This window comes from Vidua macroura, chromosome 3 (genome assembly GCF_024509145.1).
Source record: "Vidua macroura isolate BioBank_ID:100142 chromosome 3, ASM2450914v1, whole genome shotgun sequence".
Taxonomy (NCBI): domain Eukaryota; kingdom Metazoa; phylum Chordata; class Aves; order Passeriformes; family Viduidae; genus Vidua; species Vidua macroura.
Window position 1 is genome coordinate 53,436,503 of NC_071573.1, and position 25,503 is coordinate 53,462,005.

At 40.3% G+C, this 25,503-nt stretch overlaps 1 protein-coding gene across 11 annotated transcripts in view; it reads right to left on the bottom strand.

Annotated features, from left to right (window-relative positions):
- Window positions 1–25,503, bottom strand: part of HIVEP2 (HIVEP zinc finger 2) — a 135,804-nt gene that overhangs the window by 100,803 nt on the left and 9,498 nt on the right. For 10 of the 11 annotated variants that reach the window (XM_053974667.1, XM_053974659.1, XM_053974664.1 and 7 more), the window contains exon 2: window positions 3,282–3,377. The gene's annotated coding sequence lies outside the window, so the exon portion shown is untranslated. Of the gene's footprint in view, window positions 1–3,277; window positions 3,378–25,503 lie in introns of all 11 variants that reach the window. The other variant, XM_053974668.1, reaches the window with a different exon arrangement.

The following is a 25,503-nucleotide window of genomic DNA, read 5'->3' on the forward strand; positions in this document are numbered from 1 at the left end:
GCTGTGAAGGACCTTGCCAGAAGAGAGTCAGGCTCACTGTGGCACCTACACTGACCCCAAGGAAGAGAGGAAAAGGAGATACATCATCTGCCCTGTGCCTTGGATTAGCAGCAAGGACCTCAGTACCAATCATGTATGTCACCTGAACAGCCCCAGTGGGTCCCCCTGGCACCTGCCACTCTGCAGGTAGTAGCTGGAACAGAGCTAGGACTTCCACAGACCATGAAGCACCACGCCACGCCTCAGCAACAAGCACGAGGGAAGAAAAGTTTCCCCTGCTTTTGGCACTTCACATACACAAGGGAAAAGGACAAAGCAAATAAGGAAGCTCTTGCCTCTCCCAGTCTGGTGTCACATAGGCACCTTTTGCTGAAGAATGTAATCTACCTGGATACCATAGGACTGCTTTGAAACTTGATTTAAATGTTTTATAATCTAATGGGCCTAAAAGTTAACATAATTTTAACTGGCACTGGAAGACACTGGAACTAGTTGCCTAAAGCGGCTGTGGGTGTCCCATCCCTGGAAGTGTTCCAGGCCAGGCTGGATAGTGCTCTGAGCAACCTGGCCTAGTGGAAAGTGTCCCTGCCCATGGGACACTTCTAAAGACCGTCTAGTTCCAACAACTAGACAGTCTTTTTAAGTCCTTTCCGACTGAAGCTATTCTATGATTCTAAGTTAATGATTTTCCACATTGAAATAACAACACTGAGAAAAGGCAAATCAAAGTGTAGGGCCAAATTTTAAAAAAACTATTGGGAATTTTCTATCCATATCTAAATTACATGCACTTTATTGGATCTCAAGTTTTCATTTTTTCTACTGCTTAATAATCACAAATATGTTATATATACCCTTTCCATTTTGTCATTCTTTCACTATATTACATCAAATTTAATTTCCTGTGGAAGTGTGAAATCTTTTCAGCTGTCACTGTCTCAGAAGCTTTTCTGTAATAAGCAGAGCCTTGTCCTCTGGCAGGTCAATCTTTTATGAGCTGTGCTTCTGCAGATTAGCTTCCTGAAATGTTTGCAATGCTATATGAGAACCAGCAAAAGAGGAGAACCAAAATAACACCCAAAAGGAAAAATAAACATTAAAACCTTCACTTCCTTCTGACTCTTGTGTTCACTGGTCAAAGGAAATTTCATTTTGATGTGTGTAGATGGCAAATCCATGAAGGTTATTGCAGCGTATCAGAACCTTCACAAGGTGTGAGACACAGTCTCCCTTGCCCCACAGCTCATTAAAAGTACAGCTATGAGATGGTTGCTCACTCTTTGTGTTGGGGAACATGGAGATCTGCAAGCAGTCACCACTCTGACAGCTGCCTCTCCCCACCACCTGCCCTTGGCACTCCGAGAGGTCTCCAAAAAGCCACATTCCACCAGAAAAGTGAAAATGTCAACCAAGATGCATTCATGCTTTTCATGATGAGATACCTGTGATGGCAGGAAAGCAGACCAACTGGTCTGCTGGGTCCTTTCCAGACCACTGGCCCTGCAGGACAAGAAACTCATCTTCTTCAGACCAGCTTTCCATTACCAATGCTTATACACACACCAAAACAACTTATTTACAAAAAACACATACCAACAAATTATTCTGAATGTTTGAAAATGAATCAACTCACAAGAAACATGAGCAACAGAAATTCTTATTCCTGTATCCTTCCTGAAAAGGTGCTTGGGTATGGACAACAGAAGAGACATCTGAACAAATACAAACAGTCTGCAAAGGGTCATGTTAACAGTGTTTGGCCAGCAGAGGCTACTGAGAGTGGCTAAAAAGGCATACTAGAAGCCCTGCCAGCAGAAGCAGGTGCAATGCCCTCTCACTTCAGTGATAGATGTCACTTCAAAGAGCTTCTCTTTGAACTGTCCAGCCAGATGTGGAAACCTTCACCAACCAACACACAGGCTACCCGAGTTGTGAACTGCTTTCCCAAAACACCCTGTACTGATCAATGAAGAACGATCTTTCTCTTCCTGCTCCCCTTAAGACTTCTGTCTTGCTTCTCCTCTCGCACATCACTGCTGTAGTAGTAGATCATCCATATTTCTGACAGTATCTTCAAAATTACACATAAAAATACAGTGCATTAAACCCAGATATATACTTTCAGGGCAAACAGTCATCTCTCCTTATCACATATAACAAGAATTTCATTAATTGAGTTCTCTTCTCATTATTTTGTCTACCCAAATTTCCTTGGAATTTTGTTTTATGTTTCTATCTTTAACACTTAATCTCTAAGAAATGGCTAAGAAGTAAAAGAAAGAATCCAAGAAGGGAACATTATTTTAACAGAAGGTGTTAAATGCAGTGCTATTCCACTCCCATCAGCATGAAGAAATTTTTTCAGCCAGCTTTGATGGAAGTTGCACTGGAGCCATAAGTCAGATGAGGATGTTCCATGCTAACACTACATGGTGTGCTCTGAACTGCTTTAGAACCTAAAACAACAATTTAATCACTCTCATAAAACCATTTTGCCATACTCTTACAGGACCTGAGTGTGTGTTAAAATATCAAGCCAGAATCATAGAAAAGAAAAACGTGTCAGCTATCAGCGACCTTAGATTTTTTGCCTTGTAGGCCATAAATTGAATAGCCTCCCTTCACCAGATGTGGATCTCAGTCTCCATTTCCTTACACAGGGTGAGGAAAACAGGCTCAAATATGAATTTACTTCCTATTGAAATCTTGGTCAAAGATGGTGGGTGATGTAAAGATGAACATCAAGGGAATAACTGCCATCATCTGGTTGACTTTGGTAAAATGGAGTTAATTTACACTTCTTTAGGAACTCACTGGTGTGTGGAATTAATCTAATTTAGACTGACCAGAAAATGAAAATGGAATTAAGGAAGAAAGCAATTAAAGACCTTTCCTAAATGCAAAAAAAAAAAAGAAGTGCAGCAATACAGTTAAAGTACAGAACCCTTCACACTACTGCTACCACTCCCTCCTTTTTGACAGAGAGAATAATCATCTGTATATCTACATATCGTCACTGTACCAGTATAATCTTGTCCAAAGGAAACACTGGTAGAATGCTTCTACCAATATCTGTGAATAAATACATGTTGAAGTTAAAACAGTTCACTATTCTGCACACAGGCCAGGCCTAGCAGATAAACATCTGCTGGAACAGCTCCATGAAACTGGCTGTACATGTGGCTTAACATTTACTTCAATGACTTTTAGCACCTTCTTGTTATTGTTTCTGTGCTGCTCCAACAAGCAACAGTTAATGTAAGCTGCAGACGTTCACATACCGTGTACTTGTGAATAACTGGTTCCCAGAGATGTGGCAGTGATAACATTGTCATCGTAGGACTCAAAGTAGATCACATGTCAGAAGAGGGTCCCACCTGAAAGTATAACAAATCCAGATACTAAGTTCATCATATTCAAATGTTTATAGCAAGCTCTGCCAATACATTCATGCATTTCACACATTCATCCTGTGCATTAACAGGGTCTGTGCTTTTTCCAGGCTCACAGAAAACATTTTGCCATTTACAATGGCAAGCAAAAGTGCCCTGCTGTAGCCAAATTGTTTTAGCCCACTGCTCCAGACCATATTTCAGGCTCTACAAGTTGCATTTCATCCTAGAGTAAGTGGTTTTCAAGAAGAAAGTCTGATAAATAATAAAGAATTTTAAGAATTCAGATTTTAGGCATAGTTTATATTTTTTAAATTACTCTAATGCTTCTTTGACTCTTCATGCCTCCAAAGTGGCTTGGCTTTTGCCTTTATTACACTTCAGTGATCAGCTTCCACATCTCACAGTTCACTAGTATCATGTACACCTTCATTTGCTGCCACATAAGCAAGTCGGTGTCTCCTATATTCTGCATTTGGTGTCCAATAACAAGTGTAAAACCATGTAAAGACTAAGTTGCAAAGAACATAATCCATGGGTCCAAAACAACAACAAAAAATTATAGGTGAAGGACAGTATGCTGCCCATGGGTATGATGCTACAATGCAATATCTAAAATTTGCCTGCTCTGAACCAGTATTAACACAAACAGAGTAGTGCACCTCTTTGTGGGCACAGGCACACATAAATGCCAGATGCTGAGGTGAGCTGCTGAGCCACAGCATGGGACCCAGCAGCAGTGAAGAAAATGGGGGAGCAGTGACTGCCCTGAGGCAGCACTGGCTGGTAGATGGTGCAGAGATCTATCTGAGTCTCAGATAGATCTGTTCTATGGAACTGCTGAAATTTTCTTTCCCAATAATTACCTACAAAAGCAAAAATTCTCGACCTGTTGAAGCCTTAAAAAGAATCTTCCTTCCCAGAGAAATCATTTGTGACATACCCCACACAGAAGGATAAACACAGCCAACTGCCTTCAACAGAAAAACATAGTAAGACATGCAACACATTCTTCTGCTTGCAGATTTCTTTGGAGTCACTTAATAATCTGTTCCTAATGACTGCACCTGATCATTTACCTTGCAAACTACCAGGACTTTCCAGGTGAATACTTTCATTTTAAAGTTCTAAATTACCATATGAATTGAAAAGAATGATCACCAGATAGCAACATCATGAACAGAAATATACAGCACACAAGGAAGTGTGAAGTGAAATGCAGTCTATCATCTCTAGTGAATCAGTTCAAATCTAATTCAAGTTGATAGCTGCCACCAGCTACCTTTGGCTTCCTGCTCTCTAGTGTCCTGTAGGAAATCAGTTTGTAATTCTCCATTTGATTCCCTTTTGCTCAGATTTCTTCACTGAGTCTTTATCCTCTTCCTTAGCCAGTTCCAGATTTTCAAGGCCACCAGTTATGCCTGCTGTCCCTCTGCTCTTAGTTGAGATGGAAGGGATCTCAGAGACTGTGTAGAAGAAAGCCAAAACTGCTCAAAACAAACCACTTCTAGTGAAGCCAGACACGCTAACTTTGAATTGATGCAATTACTCATGACCCTGACAACTTTCAAGATCTTTTACAAAGATCTTTCTGTCAGAGGCCTCCTAATTCCTTACCTGTGGTGAGAAACGAGCACCAAAGTCCCAAAAATTCACCTAAAAATTTCAAGTCCTAGAAGAGCTTCTTTAAGGCAAAAGCAAAGTCTTTCTAGGTGAAGCAGAAGCATGGAAGCCATTGTGAAATGAAATGAAATGAAAATGGAAATTATATGGGAGGTATTTAAGTACATGGTTCTAGCAATTATGGAAATAGTGTTGACAGAAATCCATCAGAGACCCAGAGCTTAAAATCTCAGTGGGAGAAAGACTGGGAACTAAACATACAAATCAATATAGTCTCTGCAGAATGAGAGACCGGTAAGAAAATGAATACAGTTCTTATCCAAACTGTTTATTTTCTATAGCTAGACAGTGATAATCACTAGTGCTATCAATTAAAACCTTAATTTTCACAAGCAATGTTTTAAGGAAATGCAATATTAGGCACAGTTAGAAAAATTAATGGAAGCTGAAATTAATTTTTTGCTTGCAGCTTAATTCCACATGCGTGCCATCACTTCTTAAAACTGAGTCTACATGTCTAAAGACTATCCTAAAACTGCATTTATACATACCAAGCTACAGATAAGTCACTCCCTTGCCCGAAAGTTACTCCTTTCTTACAACACTACATCACTGAAGAAGCAAATATGCAATCTTTTGTATTTATATATTTATATATATATATATGTATTTATATAAATATCTATATCAATGCACACAGCAAAGTTACACCAACAGAGCTACAGAGGCCTAACAACCACAGGTATTTAGAAAGTCCCTATAAAACCATTGTCATGGTCTATGACTTACCAGGTTTTTCAGCAATTCTTTCTCCCCATGCTAATTTTAAGAATGAATGGGGACTTAAGAAATAAACAAAGTAGCTAAACCAAATGCTTAGATTGATTATATACAAGCATCGAACTCTTTACTAAACCCAGGTCAGGAGGGGTATCAAGCCTCAAAAACTCTCCAGATACATAGAATATATTTTATTATTAATTTCATTTAAAACTATAGCTTCTAATTTCAAAACATATACCTCTTAATAGCCTTTCTGAAAAATAGAGTTTAAAGTTAAATAAAAATATGTTATTAATGATCTGAAAAAACATTTTCTGTCCTTTCCTCTCCATAAATCTAAGGCTCAAGTATTACTTTCCTGGCACCTGTTTTCTGTTTTACAACATCAGCATAATTTCAGGAAAGGTGAGAAAGTTGGTGTTTTGTTCTCTCTGCCATCAGAAGCTGCATTACAGACACAACTGCACTTGTATGCTTTACAAAAAATGCGCAAAAAATGGATGGATGGATGGATGGATGGATGGATGGAGTGACAAAATATATCAGGCTGACATCCATGCAGACTGAAGCCCTCTTCTCCATACAGAAGAGGCACAGTGCTTGACAATGACACAGGCTTTTCCCCAATCCACGTCTCCACACACACTGCAGCTGCACTCTGGGAGGAAAACAGGAGCAGTAGTTTCTCAGTAACCGGGAATTACATTGCTGATAGTGACTATTCAGTTCTGCCTTTGCAATGTCTGTGCGAACACAAATAGGTCACATCAACAAGTGGGAGGGCAAGCAGGAAGAAAATGAGAGAAAGGAGATGCAGCTGCAGGCAGGGAGTAAACTACAGTAGGGGGTTCCACAGTGATGCACAGCAATCTGCTGCCCAAAAGCACTGAGGAATTCAGAAACGGGAAATTGGAAGCAGTCCCTGGCACAAAGCTGCACAAAAGGAGTGAGGGCATACAGAAAATAAAGCATGAAAATCTCCAGACAACTTACTTTTTCTTTGACTTTCTTTGATAACCTGCAGAGAACCCCTCTAAAATTAAAAAATACTTGTTAGACTGTCCCTGACATGATATATTCCACCAGCACTATTTAATTAATCAAGTACATTATTCTTTGTCACTTTGTCACTCTATGACTTTGACCTTTCTCCCTTTTAGATTAATTTTTTTTTTTTAATTCTGCCCCTTATTTTCATGAATGTTTGTGATCACAAAATATATTGAGAGTGACAGACAGTAAACATTACTGGAGGCTGTCGCACTTGGACTGTGACTTGGACTGTGATGTGAATGATCATCCAGAGGCGAGTATATGAGCTCAGAGTTAGAAGGTCACTCCAATGCCCATCTCTCCAAAGATCAACACTTTTGAAAAACAACCTCTAAAATCAAGACCTAACACCAGGAGAATTTCATAGTAATTTCTATTTCTATTCCAGCCACAGTAATGAAACTCATTTCAGAGATCAAAAGTCATTAAACAGAGAATGTTGACAAATGAGACAGAAGATGCTGCGGATATGAAAGCACAGGGAAAAACATTCCATTCCACCCCATATCCCACTGAGATATAACATCCCAAGTACTGGTGAGAGACACGCAGAAAAAGACAGAGTCAGTCTAGAAAAGCACAAAGAGATTTGATCACTAATCAGAGACAGAAACCCATCTGAAAGTCACAACAGTCTCTGCAGGCTCTGAAAGACGGAATTAAATTGGCTTAGTACTATATTCAAAAACGAATTTAATTAGCTGACATTAAGCAGGATAAGTTTGCAGTACCATGTTGCTCTGACAAACTGTCTCCAGAAGGATAAGTGGAAGGTAAAATCTTATTTTTCAGGATGAGATTATGGCCGTGCACTGAGACAGAAGGTAATGGCATATCTGCTGAGGGCAGCTGAAACTTGGTGCTGGACATCTCATCTCACAGTATAAAAGGATGGTATACGATAGACAAGCCAGAAGTGCAAGTTTCAGATCCTGTGCGTTTATTCGTGTGGCTGTGCAGCTTCATCCTCCTTCTGCTGTTGCCACTTACATAAAGAAGAGAACCTCAGTGTATACAGGAGCTTTTCCTCCAGTTTCTCTGTCAGAGCTTCTCCCTGGAAAGACTATGATACCCTAGGTGAATTTTTTTTGTTTGTTTGTTTATAAGAGAGCATATTAGTCCCTGGATGGAAGAACGAGGTCTGTGCAGGGGGCAGTTTCTGTGCTAACCGGGCAGGCTGATGCATCTGTTGGCTGCTGTTGTGTGTTTCATGGGGTCACCCACAGCACCCCTGCTCTGCTCTACCAGAACTTCTCTACGTGTACTAGAACCTGAACATCACAGTGCAGCCTGCAAGCAGAGCGGCCATGTTTGACAGCAAATAAAAGTAAACACAAACTATGGCAAAAATCTAGCAGCACATAGTGATGAATGAAGAATCAATGGCAAAATGCATACTAAATCCAAATTGTTTCCCCAAGGAACAGTTGGAGGAAATGGAACAACACATTTCAAAGGAAAAATCCCACGAATATGGGATGTAACAAGCCTTGCCTTCTCATGCCTCCTTGTATTGATAAATTTAGTTCTGGAGATAGGCACCTCACTGTCAGTGCTAGAAATTCTGCTTATTGTCAAAGTAGGCACATGTATCCCGGGGTGTGACCAGGAAAGCTATTGCTCACATCACTTATACTAGTATTTCAGCCCTGTCACACCAGAACCAAGCCAGATTTACCAAACAAGACAGATTTACCAAGCAAGATTCATCCATCCCATCAGCAAGTCATTAAGGAAGTGTTCTTCCATCCCCTGACAAAAGTGCACAGCAATATGAGATCTTAATTTAGGCTGGTAGTGCCCTTCTTCCTCCCACAACTCCTCTCACCAGGACTGTATTTAGGCTGTGTGACCTTGTGTGGCAGCTCACAGATTTTAAGTGCAAGCACAACACACTGCATGCCCTTCTCTGGCATCACATTAATCACCCTACTTTAATGACTTCTACTGATAAACCACCCTGTGTACCCAGCCATCCTCCCCAGTGCCTGCATCTACAGCAATAAATTAAACATGCCCTTTCCCATACCCTGCCACCGTGTCATCCACCAGTAGAGAAAAAGCCACTGAGAGTCTCAGCTGGCAGTCATGAGTGAAAACCCCAGTTTTACCAGTCAAGAGACCCAGTCTTACTAGCCATTTGACAGGTGACCCTGAATTTCTCTATGTATTTTTTTTCATATGGAAGAATCCTATTTCTGTTCGGCTACAATGAGAACTACAGATACAAGATACTATTTATTACTGAGAAGTATCTATACCACCTATTACTCTACATAGCTACAGATCAGAACTTCAACTAAACAAACATGGCTACAGAGAACATATGATTTTGTAGTATTATTTCTTAATTATTTCACTCTCTTCCAGGAAACTCAAGTCCACATCTGAGCACAAATAAAGACACAAGATCTTTATGATAAGAAAAGCAAAACAATGGCCTGATATGACCTAACGAAAGCACAGGATACTACTCCCCCAGGGTAGAAATCTCCTTATTCCAAAACTTCCTTTCAAGTGTTTTGGGTATGTTACTAAACAAAGAAAACAAGACATTCACTTTTGCAAGGCAGTAACATTTTTTTAAATAGTGGCATCTGACATTATTCCATAAATCATCCACAAAATCAATGTGCTTTATGTCAGATGGGACCTTTAAACTTAAGAATAAAACAAGTTTAGGACTGAATTGCAATGCAAAGATACATGTAATAAACTAAATATGTCAAAAGCTTCAGGGGAAAAAGGGTTGCTGAAGGTTTAACATGGTTTAACACAGTGTACAAAGGCACACAGATTTACCTCTGTGATGCTAAGTGATGTATGGTGCTGGGAGTGCCACCAAATCATAGGACTTGAGAAACAGACTGAGTTCTTAGCCGACGGTGATTTCTTATCTGACCATGGAGGGCATCTCACAATCTGTCTCCATCTTTGATCCCTGTGATAACATTTCTTTCCTCTCCTCATCTGTCAGGTATTTATGCTGTAAATTCAGTGAATTTGAAGATGTAAAGATAAGAAAGCCTACATCTTCATAAAAGACTTTAGATATTACCACACGGACAATAAAAGTCATGGTAATAAAAAAATCACTTACATCACACAATTGTAACATTTTACCATTTTCACATAGACTTCTATGCAGAAAGTAATTAATTCAACCTTCCTCCCAACATCTCTTTTGTAACCTTGTTTCCTACATAAAAAAAAACCCTGCAATCACAAACCGTGTGTGATGTCATGCCTGTGTCTATCCGTCTTCTCTTAGTAATTTCTCTAAAGATATTCAACAGAGAGATAGCAGTCTCAAAATTACTCAATTGCCAGAAGGTCCTTCCAATTCCACCTTATGCTTAGACAGGAGAGAGATGGTCAGTATTCATGTTGGGGAAAAATCTTCCATGTTGAGTCAGAGAGCACAGAACTTGCAGATTAAACAGATGTACTGAGATGCAAAATGGTGTCAAAAGCTGAAGTTCACAACTACAGGTGCACCCATATGGCTAAATAAAAGTGGGAAAGGAAGCAACTTCACCCACTGGAGTACACTGGCCCAGCTACCCAACCACCGTGAGATGGACAGTTTGTATCTGTGGTCTGTGTCTCACTGGGAAAAGCCTACAAAGTTCCCACAGCCCAAGTATCTCCCATGGAGTTTTCTAGGGATGACAAGTGCAGCATTTCAACAATCCTGAAGCCCTCAGTGAGAAGATACTGCTTTAAAATGGTGAGAGGAAAGCCTGGTAGCTATTGCAGAAGAAAATACACATACACACACCCCTGAGTACTCATTACAGTTGCAAAAACAAAATTCCAAACCCGAAATAATACAATACTCTCACAATTGGCTGTTTCAGCAAAATGTAACAACAAAACCAAAATAAACACCCCTGATGAACTTCATTGCTGTCCTCTCACAAAGCAGTATCTGCCAATAATTACATTCATGCTACTGCCACTGCAACACAGTAAAGTCAGATCAGAAGCAGGTGAATTATAAAATTGTAACCAGTAGCACTGAAATTATAATCTTACTTTGTTGTAAAAACTAAAAAAAAAAATTAAAAGGCTGGATTTTGTTATACATATTTGTGTCATTAATTATATCAAAACACATCTAAATGTTGATGATACTTCAAATATACTGTGCAATGAAAAATATGGTGAAACAACTTTTGAAGTAATTTATTAGCCATTCCCATACTTCATAAGAAAACAAATATTATACTGATTTATTTATTTTAGGCTATCAAAAGCATCATATTCTGAAAGTGTTCATTTCTTTCCACCACCAATTTCTAGCATCCTGCTTCCAACTCTGCAGTTTAGTAACTCAGAGTTTCATCTGCTGGTGTGAGGAAAAAGATTTGAGTAGCTACAAGTATGTGCAACTACAAGAAATGGCTTGTAGTTGAAAGACAAATGACAGCAGGATGGAACACATAACCAGAATATTTTAGAAGTCTAAAATTTTTCTTCGGATTGATATAATATGGACAACAGATGGGTTTTTTAAATGCAGCTCTCGATACAACTTTGCATGTGAGAAAGAAAATAATTTGGAGTTCACAGGAACAGGAGCAGATTGTTATGTGAATCCAGTTGGTGCCATTCTACACCCTTAAATTCTTCTGCAAAATACTGTAAGCAGAACAGCAGGAGTCCCAAAATTCCCTTCGCTGGCTCCAGCTCAATAAGTCATTCCTATTTACAAAATATATAACCATATACTTAACTTCAGGAGAATGTGTAGGACCCAGTGATTTCACTGCAACTTTGGAATCTGCCTGAAATTTAAGTTTCTCTTAGGGGCTTTGCTAATGAAGCACCAGATTCATCTGGCAGATATTTGTGTTGCATTTCTCTCATGCCTTGACTGCTGACTGCACCTTAGTTAGGCTATTTTTCCTCTTAAGTAAAGGAGATAGAACTGGACTCCAAAGCCACTAGCCTGACTTTTGCAATTACTTCTATGTTTAATACCATAAATATCTTGAGCAGAGGCACCCATAGTAAATGGCACAACTATTGCTCGCTCTGAGAATGGTCACTTAGATACAAACAACAACAAAAAAAAATTAAGGTTCAAACCCCACGGTCAGTTTTAGCATAAAACCCCTATTGGCACCCTATGGATCAATGGCAGAATACAGCATCTGTCTACAGGACATCTCTGTAATATAAGGAAGTGGAACTGACATGAAGAGAACACTGCACTACAGTGATACTGCTGTGCCTCACTCATATTTATGAATATAACTCACATGAAAATCAGTGTTAGGTGGTGTGAATCTTGCCCCAAACTCATGAACTGTGTAGCAGAACCAGGAATTGAAGCTGTGGCTACTGAGTCCCCACCCAGCCAGCTAGTCACTAGACCGTACTTCCTTGGGTAGAGAATTACAGTAAATACATGAAGTCAGCTGTGTACTGCTGAGCTTGTGTGATCACACGTCACAGACAGTAAAACATGCCACCACCATAAACTCAAAGGTCTACTCCATGCATATGACGTTGCCATTTCTAGTTTTGATGCAAAGCATTCAAATTCCAAGTGCAAACACATGCATTTAAAGCAGTTTTTCAGATGGAATAAAGTATACATTGAAGCAGTGAGTGTTATTCTAGTTTTCTATAAGAATGACATGTCAGCAGAAACAAAAAAATTTCTTTCTCACTATTGCAACCAAGCACCTTACTGCATGCAGTATGCCAGGAAAACGGACTTGCTGCAGGAGGAATTGAACTGGCACAAGCACAACAGAAAGGATTTTAATCTACAAGCATTGCACTGTGGAAAGCAACTGCACAAGGAAGCATGCTCCATGTAGATAAACCAAATCTTGCATGATGCACTCAAAAAAACATCTCCATTCTCAAAGTAAACCTTGCAACAAACATCTCCAAATTTTGGGAAGGTTCAAAATCAGGGCTTGCCAAGGTAAAGAAAGACAGCACACATATTTTTGCAGGGTGAAGTCTGTTCTCTACAATAGAGAAGGGTGCTGTATTAGTGCTTCTAAAGAAACATGCACCGTGGCAACACCACTAGGGTGTTGAACTCACCTTGGTGAGACTGATGGTGCAATCAATACAATCCCATGGCCAGCCTTGGCTAAAACTGAACAAAAGGTTTTGCTTCTCATCCCCACAAAGAGTGAAACCATCATGACTGGTGATCTGCCTCTCCCAAAGCAGAGACGGGTTCACAAGGGCCTGGCTGAGGGGTAGCAGGACTGCAACAAGCACAATCTCAAGAACCAGGCAAATGCTCTCAAATCCATTCCTGTGACAAGGAGCTAAGACCACACACCCACTTAGGCCACATATTATACAAATTTCAGTATTACCTAGGGTCCAATTTTACACACACAGCAGCTCTGCAGAGGCTGTGTTGCAGCAACAAAAAAGGGTGGCCTTTGCATGGCTCCAGACACCATACCAAGGCGCACAGTACAACTAGAGTTAAAAGAAAATAAGTCTGCAATAATGAAAAGATTTGTTTAAAATTCTCCCATCTTAATCAATTCTTTGTTTGTATCAGACTTACTGTAAATTTGTTCGAGTTTTTTTTAAATGCTTCAATCTGCTAAGAAAAGTCTTCTTGCAGATGGACTGGTAATGAAATACAAATAGAATGTTTAATATGAAAAATGTAATGCACAGCATATTTTTTTCCTTTACTTATTTCATCTTAATTTGCACCTGGTCATTTTCATGCTGAGCATCTCATTTGGTTAAATAATTAGTGTAAATTAAATTTCACCTTTTTTAACAAGCAAAAATGGTGCAACTGGGTTGGTAATTATTTCAAGTTTTGCCAAAACATGAAAACAACTTGATAACCTGACAACACTTAAGGGTTTGAAAGAACAAGATACACGAAAGCAAGGAAAATGAAACTGTGTACAGCAACTTGAAAGACAAGAAATCCCTTTGTGCAGAGCCTTATGACCTGGAGTAGTAACCTCTGAAGGCTAACCACCATCTATTCAAAGACCCCAGGATGTGAGAGGTTACTTCTGAGCAAGCCACTGCCTGCTCATGCACAGAGATACCCACTCCTTGTCCGTGCATCAGTGCCACTCGTGGCAATTTAATTTCTTCCATCCAGCAGACACATGCTTACCCTACTCTGCTCACTCACAGATTCCAACAGAAATTGCACCAGAACCAAGGCCAGCCCACACCTCCCACATCACATGGTGAACAACCCTCGCTCCTCACAGGCACTGATCCCACCTGTGCTCATCTGCCATGGCACCGTCCTGTGCCTGCACAGCCCAGCTCACCCCCCCCCCATCTGCCCTCAGCCCACTCCTGGCTGCCCCCCAGCAAAAGCCAGCAGGCACAGGCTCTCACCTGACAAGATAAGGCAGCAGAGATCCAAAACAACTCCCCCTGCAGCCATGCTCGTCTCATGGATCCTGCCAAAACACGGGGTGAAAACTCCCATGGGTCCCCTGATGCTCCCTCTGACCCTCCTGGCTTTACAAGTCATGGCTCTAAACAAACCCACAAGGACTTCTCATCCAAAAGAGTAAGGGAAACTCAAGTAAAGTACACCCAAGTAAAGGACACTCAAACCCTCCTAAGAAGCCATAACAGCAAAGTGCACCAACAAAAATTTCAACAATTTTATATGATGTCCCTACACAATGTTCATCTGTATCAAGTAAATCATGGAGTTACAGAAAGTACATAACCATTAGTCAGACAAAACCCACTACAGAGTCAAAAGTAATAAATATTGGAGTTGATAGAAACAGAAAGCATTTGATGAACTCCAATTTTGGTTTCCATCATGCAGGTTCAGAAAAATGTCTTTCTCTACCTACGAAGTCTCGGTGCCCTCACTTGTCACTGTTTAGATTCCCAGCTCTAAGCTTCTGCTGCTCTAACAGTAATGTTACTATATAAAACTAAGTCAATTCAGTACAATAAATGAAATTTCCCTAGAAGACTGAATTTTTTTTTTAAGTTTTCATAAAAAAGCAAGTTTCTTCTGAAGGATGCTGCACTGACAGTCCAAGAGAAATCCTGCATTTGTTTGGAAAATAAGGACATACCAAGAGCAACATGGTTCACTTCCTTATAGCGCCTTTTTGACATCCCTTGGCCATGACCTGGATGGCCTCCAGTGTGAGAAAATACTCATTTCCGTCTGTGCTTGTTCATCCCCTCGTCTCCGGGCTGAGGTTATCAGCACTGGTGCTGGCTACAGCAGCGGCTTACAGAGGCTGCTTGTCACTGTAACATCTCAGCTGCCACCTGTGCCAAGGTGCCATCAGCCACTGTGCTCATGTACGCATGGCAGTGCAGGAGACCATCCATATCAGCACTCATTTTTGGCCATCTGTTGCTAATAACAATAAAGTTTAAAAGTAAAGGAGTTTATAACCCTACGCCACAGTTTACAGATGCTTCATTTATAGATAAAACAAAGGAAAAACAAATCATTATTTGGTCAAAATGAGAGGAAGCATGACAGTTTGAAGGGGAATTCAGGAGCACAAAACCATTCCTTTCCAAAATAGTCACTATTCCTACTCCTTACCTGAAGACCTGATATTCTTGCACCTTTATCTCCTGACATTATTATTTAACATATGTATACATGCCACTAAAGCAAGAAGTCATCCCAGGCTTAACAACTCAGCATGACTTTGAAGATCAAGCCCAAGTAACAGCGGAGAAAATTGTCAAGGAAATATTATTAAAGGAAAAATTAACTTAAAACCAATTGCTTTTATTCTAATGCATTCATAGAATCACTTGCCTCTCCTTTCTATAAACTGTTTGTAAAATCTCTTGAGACTGTTGTGTTGCACACATGCCTAATGATACTGTAAGGACATACTTAAAAAAGGAAGGAAAAAGATTTATATAACACTCTTCAGGGGCAATCACAGCTCATCAAGATATTTTCTTTTACACGTGAAATCGGGCCCATTGAAGGGAATTTCCCCATTTATTATCCCAGAGGAAAAAGAAGGTAGGGGTTGGTGTGGGGGGAATTTGGTGTGCACATATACAAAACCCTCCAAGAACTGCTCACACTTGAGCAAATTCACTCTTCTGTCTCTTAAACATTCCCATCCAAAGACTTTGTTTCAAGACACATCCTCCTAATGAATAGCTGGACCTTGTCTGTACAGCTGGGAGTACCAACACACAGTGTGTCATCCCAAAACCCAGTCATATCCTATTCTGCAAAAGGTTGAGTGCCGTTACTTCTTTGCCTGTGCTTTTTCCTGCTAGCAAGCATCTCACCAGGCATGATTCATGTTACATAACTCCAGCTTGTTAAAAACAACAGTTATGCAGCTAGGTAGTATGAAAGATTAATGAGGTAAATCCAGAAGTTGCTTATTACAGAACCCAGACAAAAGCTGCTCTTTAAATAATATGCCTATGCAACTTTAAACAAATGAATAAGCCACTGCACCAGCACTGTTTACATTCAAAGTTAATTAAATCTTTCAAATTCAGGATCCTGTACTCTAGACTACTCAGCGCCACCTCTCACGCCACTATATGCAAACTCCTTAGTGAATGTGTGTTTTATTTTTTAAAATTGACCCACTCCCCTCCCCAGTCATTAGAAAATAACAGCTGAATACCGAATCAGTCAATTTCACTCACAAAAACACTGTATTGCTTTAATGTTCTGAATGACTATGCTGAGATAAAATCCTCCTCCCTGAGTTAGCAGCAAAATGCTTGTGTTTTGCAAATAACCATTTTTACTCATATCCCGTTTTTGGTTGTGAAGTGTAAAAGCAGCAGCCAGAGAGGGTTAAACAGGCTTCCTGTCAATGCTCTGCAAGAAGCCAGCCTCAGTACTGAAGCAAGGCAAAGAAATCTGTTCAGGCCCAGTATATTCAGCATTATTCAGCATGATTGGGACCTTATTCCAGGATCCCTCAATGCCCACCTGACAGTGTGTCTTCTGCATTAAGGTAGTGATATGGTCTCCCCAAGACAAATCATCACCTGACCATCCTGGTCTTTGCAGCTCAGCTGTGTCCAGTGACATGCTCCGTGGAGCAAGCCATTGCCATACACCTGTATTCTCTTCTCAGTCACTTCTCCAGTACGTAAAAAAATGGAAAAATAAAAAGAAAATTACAAAGCTCATATTTCTGGCATCACCACCCCAGCAGAGCAATAGGGAGGTGACTGGCTTGCCCTAGGGAGGAGGCAGCAGCAGTGGGGGCCTGTGTGAGCACCAGCTGGCTGCCAAGCCCAGACCTGAAACTAGGTCTCAGCCCATTCGACTGCAGGGGAAGGGATGGGAAAAAAAAAAAAAAAAAAAAAGAAGAAGAAAAAAAAAAAAAAAAAAAGGCAGCAGCACTTTCTCAGAGCAGGAAGAAGGGGAGGCCACGAGCGTTTCCTGTTGTGCAGCTGAAACAAGCAAAGACGTCATTACACTTACGCTCCCTCAGGGTGTCAGCAGATTGAGGGCCAAAGTTCAGTCATTTCCAATGCACCGCAAGGAGGGAGGTTTGGGAGGAGAAGCCAGCAGTGGCTTTATTGCTAACAGTGTTCTCTGCACTTGCATAGCAAAACAGCTAAGCAGTCAGCTGCAAAGTATCGTATGTGACTAGAAACAATATTTGCTCAGGAGCCGTGCTGCTCTTGTTTTTCTTGTACAGCTTGTGTAAGAATATTACTGCAATATAGAAGTAGAATGAAATATTACTACAATATCAAAATGTACTAAGCTTTTTTTTGCAGCCCATACTTTTGCAAGCATCTGGAAATCAAGCCTTACATTGCTTTGGATCCCATATTTTGTAAATGCATCACAGGCACAACTAGTGGGTAAAACTCCAGGATTCCCTTGTCAGATATGGCCAACATCCTGGCAAAGTGAATATAGAGGCTTCTTTTCAAATTTGCCTCTGTCTTTCTGAAGCAGGTAAGGTCTCACCTTAAGGAAAACAGTGAGGATGCAGGAGTTGGATAGTGGCATATGGATGTCCAACATTTGGTAACTGATTGTCAGCCAGGCTGTCCATCTAAATGTAAGAAAATCAGTATAGCAGGCAAGCACAGGGGGAATCTGGATTGCAGTCCCACCCACCATTACTACCTTCTTAAGCTAAATATTAGAAAGACTTTTTAAATGGAATGCATTGACAAGAATCCAAATGAGATTCTTGTTAGAATTTCAGGAAGTTTCAGAGTCTCCACCAACCACTGGAAGCTTTAAAGTGCAGTCTGGAAAACTACCTGTAAGAAATGCTTTGGTTATAGCTGATCCTCTCCTGGGACAGAGGGATGCACAGGATTACAGTCCACTCTCACTCATGCGACATACTCTAGACCCATTTTTTATAGTCTCTGAACAACGTCTTAAAACACAGTGATAACTGCAGTCATTCCACAATAATCATGTCCCAGCATACCTTGAATGGGACGGCTTGGGTAGGAGTGCTCCACTGGACAGAAGTTGTTTTTCAAATAGAGGTACTTAACAAACCTCAGTGAAAAAGGTTACAAGGAGTTTAGAAAATGCTCTTTTGAATTCTCATACCATCATCACTAGCTGAAGAGAGTATTTTTGCCTTATTTCTGCAATAACCACCCTGTGGCCATACTGGGAACTGAAGCCAGCTTTCAGCCCTAGTAATTCAGCATAATAGAGTTGAAACTAGAGAATCACCAGATTGTATCTTGGATATATTGTATCTTTCATGGGACATAAGCAGTGTCATTAACCAACCAAAATTGATAATTTTACTAAAATAAGGTCAGATATAGTATTTTAATTATTTATAAACTAAACATTTTGGATATATTTTCAAACACATTACATAAATAAGAGCTGGTTTGGTTGTTTTCTACCCTTTCCTTTAAAGATAAATTTTTGAAAGGTAACTCATCTCTAGGATTCATTGCCAGGTAGCATGAAAAAACCTCCACTGCTTGTTCTGACATTAGCTTGAAAACCTAATCCTGAAGGTTGCCAACCTGGCACTAATAATCAGGACTCTTTTCAATATAAAAAAATAAGCATAGAAATTAGTCTTTGGTGTTGACAGTGATTTTCAGTACACAGGCATCAACTGCAGCAAAGACAGTTTGGATTAGCCCAGTCAGAGTAAAGTGATCAGAATCTCGCCCTTAAAATTGTGGTTGCTGGAACAGAATCCAGCCCATATTATACAGAACAGTGGGTGTAAGCAGTGACAATCTCCTGAGAGAAGGAAAAAGGGGGTGAACCTTCAAAAGTACTGTAAGAAAGTTCCCACTGTGCACAGCATCCTAAACAACACATATAAGAGCCATCTGACTTCCTGAAATCCAACCACTTGGTACCACATTCACTCAGAACAAACTTGGCCAACTATTTTAGACCCATGTCCAAGAATGAAGGAAATGCACCAACAGTTTGTAGTTCTGACCATACTGAGACGGCTGGCGCACGGCACAGCAGCAGCACTGCTGTGGCCAGGCTGTGTAACCACCAGGCACCACCGTGCCACAACAGACTTTTGCCACACATCTATGGCTGCCTGTTGCAATACAGTGTCTGCTAAAGAACACAGAATATAACAAGGAACAGCAGGGGATTCACACACCCATCCATGCCCTGAGAGTTAATTTTCATGTAATTATATCTTACTGTCCCATTAGTTGACAAATAGTATTAAGCCATCTCTGCCAGGTTTGAGGAGAGAAAGTGGAATATGCTCTCCACAATATCCAAATACGACCCTAATATTTTTAAAAGAGTTGTATCTGTTGTACTGGGTTTTATTCATTAAAAGATTGAAACTTACAGCAAAGAGACAGATGCAAACTGTGACCTGGTCTCACTGACAGCACCCTGCCTACGCTGATGAAAACATTCGCCTTTCCGCTCCAGAAGAGATACTGGTTGTGGTAGGTACAAATACATGTGGAAAACAACTCTTAAAGTTGGGTATTTACAAAGTATCTAACACCTTTACTGATCCCCACAAACTCAGTTACATTTTTACCCTTTACAACCAATCCATGCAATACTTTTAACAAAGCAACTATAGTGTATCACTTGGAAAGTCAAATTATGTACAAGGTTTTTATAATTCCTTCACTTCCATTTGAAGAGAAGCGCAAGTGGAAAAGCCATTATCTTGAAATTTTTTGTTGTTGAATTGTCAAATCACTAAGGGAATTCTCTCAAACAATCCTATAAGCAGATAATTAAAATATCCTGCACCAATTTTAAAAAGAAAACAAGGCAAACAAAGATGACAAAGTCCAAGCTGTCAAAACACCTGATAGCAGGTCATTATTTATCTTCAAAATATGTGTGGCAAAAAACAAAAGTGGGGGCAGGGAGGGGTTGTTTTTTTTTTCCACTGTAACCTGGTGTTCAGCCTAAATACAGCAGTACAGAATGCAGGAGGGTCTGCCCATTGCTGAAGGGCACAATCCAATCACCAATGCAGTGGCAGCAACTAGAAATTCCCAAAGTATTCCCCACCATTTTGTCTCCTCATTTACTGTACTCAGCTGCCCCATGCCACGCTCTCCTGCCCCAGCAGGACACTGCCACCAGCACCAGTCTCCCCTGCCAGGTACCTGAGGGGATCTTCAGGCATAGGGACAAGCAGTCTCCCTCCCATTCAGATGCTACTGGGAAAATGCTACATTGCCAAGAGGAACATTCCAATTATATGGCAAGGATTTGTATAGGATGAAAACATTAAACTTGAAATGGGATGATCCCATATAGTGCAGCTGTGTGTGAGTGTCCGTAGAGACAAAGTGTGGGACTGTATTTGTGTCTGTGGTGTGTCTATACACATTTACATACACACTTGTGCACATATGAGTGCACAGATACAAAACAATATGTAGACATCTAAATACATAATTATATATATATTCAGATTAGAAGTTAATACATAAAGTGATTTGGCTAAGTGGTACCAAAACCCTGAGATTGTAACTATCTTTTATAAGCAATGGCTTATGGAGATTCTTTGAGCAAAACACATTAGGTCCTGGAAGCTAACTGGGGGAAAAGGCAAACCCTTATTTTGTGGTACCAAGTATTTCTATTTTATTTCAAATGTCTAATCAAGACAAAACAGATCTGAAACCCATGCTTAAGAACCTGAAGTTTTCAACAATAAGTAACCTAATTTCCAGAAACCAAAAGCAATTGCTAAAATACTTATTTAAACTGCTTTCATGGAAACAAAGAGAAAACACTTTTAAAATCTTAAAAGTATCAAATCAACTTGACTGCTTCTGAATCCTATTAATTCAACAGATCCTAGGCAACAACAATATTTAGAATAAATATTTTTCTTATGGGAATAGCATTTTCACTCAAATCGACCAGATGATATCAATTAAAAAACAAAGATTAGATACAGAAAACACATCTACTGACTTAAAAACTAAACAGTACTTCAGTGAGTACAAAGCTTGTTTAAGAAGATATTGACTTTTTCTTTTAAAGGTCTTCTTACTTCTAAGGGGAAAATGCTTTTTTCCCCTTGCAGTATTTTGAACTAATTTCCATCCAAATGATGAAAATCTGTTCCCTAAAACTTCAGAGAGCACACCCTACTCAGTGCAAAACACTGCACTCCTACACAAATATAAAGTTGAATATACCCAAGGCAAACCCAGTACTCATCCAAGTTCTGCACTTGGCCTATATCTATATGTACACCTCAAAAAAAAGGAGAGGAAGATGAAGAGCAACATAAATAAATACAAACCAGTGATACAAAAATACAGTCACTTTCTACGCAATATACCATCTGTTCCACCAGAAAAACATGCTGCATCAAGCCACAGGGGCTACAGCTAAGAAAAGACCTTGTAGAAGAGCCAAGTTCTGTAATGAGCAGTTTCAGAAGCTGTGGAAAACTGCACCAGCCACCACAGTAAGGAGGCAGATATGCTCAGTGGGAATCGCCATCCCCCCCTGCTGTGGGCTGGGGTTACCCGAGCTGCCACAAGGTCCTCACAGAGCTCCCCAAATGTTGCAAACCCAGGGTCAGAGGTTCACAGCATACCAGAAAAGCTGGGCCACGCTGCAGAGCAAGCACTAGTTGTTTGAGGATGTGGTGTTTTGCTATGGGTTTTTACGGGAAGGTTTTGTCTCCGGAGTTACAGACACAGTAAAATGGATTTCCCCATCTACTCCACAGACCACACCTCCACTGCTGCTGCTCCCTTCTCTTGTACTGTGCATCTAGGATCAGCAAACAGAAATAGCTTCCAGAACATGGGAACAGGCACCCTAGTATGCCTGCTGCCCCTGAGGCATATGAAAAGTAGGAGCTGCTGCTGCATGCCAGATGCTTGCTCACTGTTGTGTGCCTTACAGCAAATAAAGTGAGCGTCTTCCAGCCACTTGGGCAAAGAGGCAGGCAGGAGAGACCCAGATCAAAGAAGTGCTAAGGGGTGCTCTGTTATGGTTAAGAAGGCCAAGTAAGGTGTGCAGCCCTCTCCTTCCAGCTGGCAAAGTCTCAGGTACTCAGGATTATGTAGTAAGAATTTCCTTCTGCTGCTTCTATTGTTATTCATTATGTGTGTGTTAAAAAATGTATCCGGCCTTTCCAGACTTTGGTTGCATTATCACACCAAACACAGGCATTAGGGCAAGGTCTGAGTTTTGTACACCATGCTTATAGAGAATCTGCTTGTGTTCCCTGTCACCAACCCCAGAACCCTGGGCAATTAGGAGACCGTACCCAGACTGGAGGGAATTTGTGAGCCAACACATTATCACAGCTCTCATTAATAAAATAATAAACTGTACAATTACAGTGGGTTGTACACATACCTTAGGGTATGCAATAAGGCACAAATTTAGAAATGGAATATTTCCAACAACCAACAACTTAAACAGGCAAGGATCCTTATCAAACAATTAGGTTACTCAAGAACTACTCCAATAACTGGCCCTTTTTGCCCAGGGTTATGCATTCTAGAATCATGCCACAAGCTTTCGTTGAACTAGGCTTTTTCCTATTCCTTTTTTAGTTTGTACTGTTAAAAAAAAAAAAAAAAAAAAAAAAAAAAGCTCATCTCCCCTCTAATCCACCCATCAGATGAGGCACAAGATCTTATTTTAAATTACATCCTAAAATGGGGAAGCGTAAATAAAAACTCCATTATCAGGGATAACCTAATTCAGTTTGGTGCTCCTGGACTACTCCTGGACTACAGATTGAGAAGCAGATACATAGGGCAGGTGAAGTACACCAAAATGAAACATCACATTACAACCATGCAAACCTTTTGTATATATTGTTTTATCTTTCTTTTTATGCCGAACCATACCAGAAACAGACAAAAAAAACAAAAAGCCTTTGAAATTATGCCACTTGAAATAAGCAGGCATCAGACCTCATAAAAAAAATAAAAATAAAACAGATCATCATACACAAATTGAAATTAAATGCATGTTTCTCACACCTTAATAATTCCAAAAACAGATAATGGGATTTCACTGGGGAGGGAAGCACACAGGACAAGATACAGCCCTGGCTCCAAGCAAGTTTCTTTTTCAGCTGGGTTATAACTACAAATAATAACTGGAAAAAAGGTGAAACCACAGGTCTAAGCCAGTCAGTTGCAACCCTTTCACCTTCAACATGCACTTTATATTCAAATAACAATGAAAGCACCTTAGGGTACATAATGTATAATTTTTTTTTTCTAAAATACCTTATACCATCTGGCAATGTAAAGATAATTTCTGTTGAGAGTGCCTTTCGTTGTAGGTCTTCTCTGCCTGAAGTATCCAGAGGCTGTTTCCATGCAGACAGTTTTTCCTACAGTCTCACCTAGTGTTACTATATTCAATGAAAAGCAAACCCTGCATGCTGAAGGTTTCCATTTATAGGCTGGGACAGTCACGAGGAGCACTATTTCAGCAGTACAAGTCCTATCTACAGCTGATGGCAAAATCCTGGCATCATGAAAAAAATCAAAATCAGTAACTTCCCATTCTGCACTTTTATTAGTCAGGACACAATCCAAAATGACAGAATTTTCATTATATTCACAAGAGACAAGGCAGTTCACATGATGTCACAACCTGTGCCAGGCACAGTTTGGTGTCATCTTCTCAGATATGGGGCACTGATTAGAAAACCGTGAGATGAGGGCAAGACGGTTTTGTGTTGGCTCCTGAGAAAGTGAAGCTCCAGCAACAAGATCCATGTTGGCACGATGCAAGTGCTTTTTAGGACAGCTTTGATTTCCACCATCTATTTGCACAAGTAGCCTGCTCATGGATTGACCTTCTGGTCACTTTCCTACAAGCATGAGAGCTGGCAGCACTAGTTCAGCTGCAGTGTGGAGGTGGGCGCCCCACCAGAGGAGCAAGGCCCAGTGAGCACCATGCTCAAGGCAAGTGTCAGGCACCAGCAATGACAGGGCCTGGGCAATGACCCTTCCACCTTCTGAGCAGAGGGATGTGACTACGTCCTTCAGAAACATGGGGATGTAAAAGGAACTCAAAATGCTTCTGCTTAAAGGCAAACATCTTTATGGGGTCCAACAAGATATGACCTTGGCTGAGTCAGGCACAAACAGCTAAATGGGGCCATGCTCACTTATTGATCCTGCTGCATGCTCCTAGCAGCAGGGCACCAGGAACAGTGGATAACATTTTAGAAAGATACCCTGGGCAGACTCTGATACACACTCACCAAAGTGAGACCACGGCAGTTCCTCACACTGAGAACTAAGATTTTTTACATTTTCAACAAAATGCGGCTGTGTATATGCATCTGTATAGACATTTGTGAAATAAATGCTAACAGTCATAAGTAATTCAAATAAAGTTATTTATTCACGATATTTTCTTTGATAGTTAACCAATAGCAGAAGTTGAACCTACATGGAATCCAGGACAAATCTTCCTCCCAGTGACAAACAAGCCAGACCTCCAACCATGAGCTCTCATGAAATTATTCCAGGTATATTGTTCTACAAAGGAGACAGGACATGACTAGAGAGGTAAAAGTTATGATCACAGATACGTACATGAGTCTAGATGTATATACTTAGACATGCATTCTTAAATATTTCTTCACACAATGTGGCAAACCCTCTCCATTTTCTGCTGTAATATGTTCATTTTTATGAGAAATCCTCAAAGCAGGAGCCAAAAATTGCATTTTTGGCTGAGATAAAAAGACAAGTATAATCCCATCACCTGCATGTGACACTGTCTGAATTAGGCAAGGAAACTGAAATACAGCTCTCTGTTTTCTAGTTTGTGAATCTGTAAACAGCCATCAAATGTATTTATTACACTTTTGGCTCACCAGACAACCCACTTGACTGAGAAAAAGAGAGTGAAAATTAGTTTCATTTATTCCCCTGCTTGGTAGTTAAGTGGGTCGAACTATTGCCTGGGATTAAATGGTACTGCAAAGAAATTAAATCAAAACCATGCATAAGCAAATGCAAAAATAAATACCTTCAAGCACTGAGCAAGATAAGAAGCATCATATTCTGTGTGCACTCTACCTGTGGAGACATCAAAGTTGGAAGTTAGAGGATGTTACCACTGTATCCTTGAATGTGCCTTCCACAGAATCTTAGTTACTCAGCGACACATGCTTGTATGACTTGAGACTGGACAGGGATTCTAAAGACTATATTACTACAA